Consider the following 6,967-nt stretch of genomic DNA (forward strand, 5'->3'; position numbering starts at 1 on the left):
CACACAGGGGAGAGGGTCCTTGCAAAGCCAGAGCCAGAGGTTGGAGCAATGTGTCTGTAAACCAAGGGATGCCAGTGGCCACGAGAGGCTGGAAAAGGGGTCCTCCGCAAGAGTCATCAGAGGGAGCACGGCTCTGCTAAGAACCAGGTTTGAGATTTCTGGCCTCCAGAACTGTGAGAGAATAGATTTTGGGTTCTTATGGTCCTCCACTTTGTGATACTTTGTTACTATGGCTAATATCGTGGACGACATCTGCTCCTCCCAATCCCATGCTTTTCTGTGTTTGAGTTATAGGGCCAAGAGCCCTTTACTGTTGACTGAAGAGCACACTTTTTGCATAAGAAAAAAGTAAAGCAGATTTTGGGTGGAACATGCAGCCAGCCATGTCATCAGAACCAACTCTGGGTCAGTGGGCTGTGATGGGGGGTTACCAGTGCTCCTCCTGGGCACCCCGAGAGTGCCACTGTCCCTAAAAAAACACTCTAGGTCCGGTTCCTTGTCTTTTCCTGTCCTTCCCTCTGCCACAAGCTCACTTGAAAGCTCATTTCAGTGCTGCTACTCCTTTCTCAACTCTGGTCAGCATCCCCGTTTTGTGGCATCATGAATGGTTTCCATGGAAATGAAAGGTTGAGATAGAATGGTGCCAATGTGCATCTGAACTTCAGAATTCTGCTATTGTTTCTGCCAGCCATGGGGTTTCACTCATTCTGAAGATGTCCCCGGGGATTTCGGAATGTGTGTTCCTAACTTCCTGATTTTATGCCATATTCCAGCCCACCTGGCTGATGAAACATGTCGTGACATGGGAGCACTTCAGATCTTCACATACCTTGCTCTTGAGGATCTCGGCTATTGTTGCACGTGTATGTAAATGTTAACAAGAAAGGTAAGATTTGCTGTAAATAACCAGTTGATCCCCACAGGGTAGGCTGCAAGTGAGGTGGAAATCCTAGCAGGAGACATCACGGCCAAATCATTACCCATCAAAACTCATCTCCGGAGTAGTGCATCAGAACCAACAAACAGAAGGGGATGGCGACCCAGGGCTATGTGCTAGTGCTCATGACCCTGAGGACAGGTGCTGTGAGAACACCTGCTTCCTGCCAGTACTGGAGGCACAGCTTCCATCGTGCACAGACTTCTCCAAGGGTAAGTCACAAGGAGAAGCAGACCGTAACCAGTCCTCTAACTGGCTCATGGTAACTGATGTGCATCTGGTGGAGGAGCCCCGGTATGGATTCTGAATCACTGGAGCTCCTCACCCTTGCTTTAAAGGAGACATTACCTGTAAAGTAACTTACTTCAGAGTAGGTGGGGTGACCATATTATCACTCAAACTGGAATGCTTTTCAGAATGAAAGGAGTTGCTATTTTTTGAGTAGGCTCCATGCCCAGTGTGGAGCCCAACGCAGGGCTTGAACTCAGGACCCTGAGATCCAAACCTGAGCTGAGATCAAGAGTCAGTTGCTTAACTGACTGAACCACCCAGGTGCCCTTGAAAAAGGCTGCTATTAATTATTTCAGGCTAACAAGCACAATCTCGACTGTCCCTGGAAAAGAGGGACATTTGGTTGCTTTACCTTTAGGTCAACCTGTACCCTGCTCCATTAAGATCTCAGTGTTGAAGTGCCCTATGATTCAGTGCTTGGACCTCTTTTTTTTTTTTTTTTTTTTGACTCTTACATATTCCCTACAGCAGCACACTGTCCAGTGGAATTATCTGCAGGGCTAGAAATGCTCTCTATCTGTGCTGTCCATAACAAACAATAACCACTAGTCAAATGTAGCCTTTGAATACTTGAAATGTAGCTCGTGTAACTAAGGAGATAAAACCTAAATTTTATTTAATTTTTTAAAAAGATTTTATTTATTTATTTGAGGGAGAGAGAGAGTGAGAGAGAGCGAGTACAAGCAGGGGGAGGAGCAGAGGAAGAAGGAGAAGCAGACCCTCTGCTGAGCAGGGAGCCCGACATGGGGCTTCATCCCAGGACTTTGGGATCATGACCTGAGCCGAAGGCAGATCCTTAACTGACTGAGCCACCCAGGTACCCCTAAATTTTATTTAATTTTAATTAATATAAATTTAAATGGCCACAGATGGCTAGGGGCTACTATATTGGACAGTGCAGACCTAGATGATTTCAGCCAGTCGCCCTAAGGTTCTGACTCCCAAATTTGTCCAAGTGCCCCAACCTCTCCACTAATATCCAGATCCATGTATCCAAGTTGATGTATTTCCTTGTCTGTCTAATTAGGCATTTCAAACTTAATGTAGACAAAACTAACCTTTCTGATCACATTATGATACCACTTTGAACCCATTAGTATGAGTATTAAAAAACAAACAGAAAGTAGCAGGTGTTGGCAAGGATGTGGAGAAATTGGAATCCCGCGCACCTGCTGTAGGAATGTAAAATGGTGCAGCTGCTGTGGAAAATGATAGGACAGTTCTTCAAAAACTTAAACAAGATTACCATATAACTGAAAGATTCTACTCCCAGGTGTTTATCCCAAAGAACTGGAAGTGGGGACTCAGACAGACATTTGGACACCCATGTTCTTAGCAGTGTCATTCGCGATGGTTGAGAGGTGGCAGCAGCCCAAGTGTCCATCAACAGGTGACTGGGTAAACAAGAAGTGGTCCATGCATATGTGGAATATTATTCAGCATTAAAAAAGGTAGATTTTGACATGCTACCATGTGGATCAACCTTGAAATTCCTCTGTTATGCTAAGTGGAATAAGCCAGTCACAAAAGAACAAATATTGTGAGATTCACTTATGTGAGGTTCCTAGAGTAGTCACGCCCTAGAGACAGAGTAGGACGGTGATTGCCAGGAGCTGGGGGGCAGCACGTGTTCAAGGAGCATGAGCTGGGGAAGATGTTAAAGTTCTGGAGATAGATGGCGGTGATGGTGGCACCACAACAACTGGATTAAGTGCCACAGGGCTGCAGAGTTAAAGATGGTCAAAATAATAAATTCTGTAATGTAAAAAACCCAAATTTCCCGACATTTCCTTCAAGCTTGCTCCTTCTGCAGACTTCTCATTTCAGTTAATACCAACTCGACTTTTCCATTTGTTGAAGCCAAAGACCTCTTCTTTCCCTTGCAGCCCACATTTGGCACAGGCATACATCTTCTCAGCCCTGCCTTCAGGTACATGCGTTCAGAACCTCACCGCATGTCACATCACCCAACACACTAAGCCACGGATCACCCCTTCCCACACACACCCACTGACTTCTCATGTCACCAGAGCGATGGCACGTCTCTGTTCTGACCCGAAGGCCCTGTGTTATCTGTCCTGCTGCAGCCAGGTCTCCTCCTATTCCTCAGACACCCCAAGAATGTCCCTGCCTGCAGTTCTCTCTGCTTGCTGCCCTCCTTGCCCCAAATCTGCTTGGCCTGACTCCCAGTCCCCAACTCCTTAGGTGTGCACCCCCTGTCTCAGTGGGCCCTTCTCAGGTCACTCTGTCAAAACTTTCAGCATACCTCCTCCTCCTCTCACCTTTCCCCTCCCCCCCATCTTTTTTGCTCAGTTTTGTCTTTTTCTCATTCACATTCATCAATAGCTAACATATGTTTTATTCATCTTGTTTACTTTCAGCCTCCCCACTAAAATGTATGATGTTTAAGTCAGGGGTTTTAAAATCTCTTTCATTCTCTGCTTTCCCTACCAGGGCCAGCTCAGCACCCAACATGTAAATGGCACTCAATAAATATTTGTTAAATTAATGAAGGAATGCAGACAGTGAGATGATTGCTCAGGACTTATCTGTCTCTTTTAGGAACTCTTTGTTGATGGACATGAGCCACCCTAATTTCTTCAGCATTCAGTTGACTTGAAGCATCTTTATAAGCTTGGTTTACTTTTTATCTACGTCCATGGTCTCAGGATGGGTTGCCCCCTCAGGGGACATTTGTCAAGAGACATTTTTATTTAATTTATTTTAAATATATATACATATATTTTAAGTAGGCTCCATGCCCAGCATGGAGCCCAGTGCGGGGCTTGAACTCACAACCCTGAGATCATGACCTGGCCTGAGACCAAGAGTCAGATGCTTAACTGACTGAGCAACCCAGACACCCCTGTCATGGGACAGTTTTGGTTGTCACAAGGGGCAGGAGGGGTATATCCCTGTACTTCTAGTTGGTAGAGGCCAGGGATTGTGCTGAACATCCTGCAATATGCAAGACAGTTTCCCACAACAAAGATTTATTCCACCACTATGTCACTTGTGTCAAAGTCAAGAACCCCTAGTTCAACCATACGAGGTATTGTCTAGGCTGTGTGAAATAAGAGGTGAATTCCTTGAGGGCTATTTTAGGCTGAATTGTGTCCTCCAAAAAAGATATATTGAAGTCCAGTCCTCAGTACTCCAAATGTGACTTTGTTTGGAAATAGGGTCTTTAGAGAGGTCATCAAGTGAGATGAGGTCGTTAAGGTGGGTCCTAATCCAATATGACTGGTGTCCTTATAAAAAAAGTAAATCTGGATGTAGACATGCACACAGGGAAGAGCATGTGAAGATGGAGAGAGGGTGGCTGTGCCACTGGAGTCATGTAGCTCCAAGCTCAGGGACACCAGGGCTTCTGTCCACCACTGAAGTTGGAAGCTTCCAGGAAGGATCCTTTCCCCTAGGGTCCTAGGTAGAGCTCAGGCCTGCTGACACCTTGGGCTCCAGACTGCAAGAGAGTACATTTCTCTTGTTTTAAAACATCTAGTGTTTGGCACTTTGTTACGCAACCCCAGGAAACTAATACAAGGACAGAGCCAGTGCTAAATCCAAACTTGATACTAATGAGGTTTATACCCAGTGACAATTAAATTAGTGTCTGGGAAAAATGGGAGATTTCACCAGGATGGTGGTTAGAGTCTCATATGGAAGGAGAGACAAGGAAATTTAGTCTTTTGAGTATTATGAAACTTATGACCTAGAGTTGGCCAAGAGCACTTGGATAATAGATGTTCAAAGCCAACAGTAGCCAAAGCCTTTCATGGGAAATTACCCCAGCACAAAGTGCTCTTTGCTAATATTAACTTTGGTTCTATTTCAGATCAATGGAGGCAAAAAACCAGGAGATCCCATAAATCCTGTCAAGCCTGTCATAGCTGCCAAATTATGCCCTGATAAAGCTTTTGGTGGCTAACGATATGGCCCTTCACCCAGCGTGGATGCAACTGGGAGGGGGCTTTCTGGAGATGATCTGACCTGAGGTGGAGACACTTGTCATGGAGTGTTACCTGAAGGCTCTTTGGCTCTAATGAAGGGTGAAGCTTTGAACATGATTACTTCTAAACAAATAATAATTAGAAAATAAACAAAGATCTGGATTTAAAGTCTACTTATTGTCCCAGGACCAAGATTAACAGTGAATGGCAAGTTTTTGTGAGAGATAATGTCTTTTCACATATAGAAGATCCTATTGATTTCCTGTTGGTATTATTCAGAAAATGTGCAGTGTGTGTATCTATGGAGCAGAGACAATCTTCCATCACTTGCTTTATGGGAGGAGAATGGTTATTGTATCTCTTCCCATAAAATATAATCTCTTTTCCTCTTCCAAAAATCTACCTGTTCCTCTGGGAATTTCCAGTTGTAATCTGGGGGAGTGAATTGATTTTTTTTCTTTTCTTTTGCATGTGCCAGTATTTTTATATTTGGCTTCTTTACATTTTCTCATTGTTCTCTGGAGTCTGGCTTTTCTAGATTGTTATTTGAGCCCTTCTAAAAATTCCTTTAAAATCAGTGCCATTGAAACACACACATGGGGGATCCCTGGGTGGCTCAGTGGTTTAGCGCCTGCCTTTGGCCCAGGGCGTGATCCTGGAGTCCTGGGATCAAGCCCCGCAGTCTCCATGACGGGAGCCTGCTTATTCCTCTGCCTGTGTCACTGCCTCTCTCTCTCTCTCTCTCTCTATGTCTATCATAAATAAATAAATCTTTAAAAAAATATATAAAAAAAAAAGAAACACACACATGATGGTGGATGTCAGGCTCCCTGTGACTTGAGTGCCCCTCCCTTATACTCCACGGGGAGCTAGTGTGAGTGCCTAGGAGCGCTTTGGAGGCAATGAGAGGTTCCTTAGTGTGTTGTAACAGGATAAAAATGCAAAAAAAAAAAAAAAAAAAAAAAAAAAAACCCAAAACAAAATAAAACAAATCACCAAATCACCAAAGGAAGGAAATGTTCTTTCTGAGGATTGGGGTTCTCAGCATTACCTCTGGGCATTTCTTCAGGATCAATGAAGATACAAGGGCAAAGTCCTTCATATTTAAATATTGTGCTCTGAGCAGCAGCTTCCTAAGCTAATGAATTTGGCTAAGAAGAGCCCAGCAATGCAGTCCTGTCCAGGTCTTACAAGTGGAGGTCTGCAAACTGTAGCTCCAAGATGGAAAGCCTGTCCTGTGGCTCTGTCTTCACCTCTTCATTAACACAGAACCTCCCTCAATTCTCCTAGCTCAAACCTACCCACCCTTCCTGGTGCAATCAGTCCACAGCCCCCCACCACACTTTCTGCCCTCCACTCTGGTTTTTCTCTCTTCTCCAAACCCCTGTGGTACTCTGATTGCATCATCCTAGCCAGCATTGGATTCCAACTACCTCCCATTCTCTTCTTGTATGTGTGCTGTTCTACAGCAGTGCCATGGGCCCGCGCTTCATACTTCACTCCCACTTTTTCTCCCTCCACTTCTGTGCTATGCCTGGAGCCAGCCAGTTTATTCTGCACTATTGCTAGATGATTTTTCTAAAGCCCCCCTAAAGTGTATATTTATATATATTATATGTATTATATATATTATATATATTTATATATAATATATTTATGTTTATATATATATATAAATAAATGTGTGTGTTACATTATAAATCTAAATGTTATGGGCTGGGCAGCCCCGATGGCCCAGTGGTTTGGTGCCACCTTCAGCCTGGGGTGTGATCCTGGAGACCCGGGATCA

General features: G+C 44.3%; 1 long non-coding RNA gene across 1 annotated transcript; it reads left to right on the forward strand.

The window, feature by feature from the left end:
* The first annotated feature begins 430 nt into the window (after positions 1–430).
* Positions 431–5,340, forward strand: LOC112646916 (uncharacterized). Its single transcript, XR_003127988.3, has 2 exons — positions 431–886; positions 5,064–5,340. It is a non-coding gene; the product is annotated as an uncharacterized LOC112646916 (long non-coding RNA).
* Positions 5,341–6,967: the final 1,627 nt, after the last annotated feature.

Source organism: Canis lupus, chromosome 5 (genome assembly GCF_003254725.2).
Source record: "Canis lupus dingo isolate Sandy chromosome 5, ASM325472v2, whole genome shotgun sequence".
Classification (NCBI taxonomy): Eukaryota; Metazoa; Chordata; class Mammalia; order Carnivora; family Canidae; genus Canis; species Canis lupus.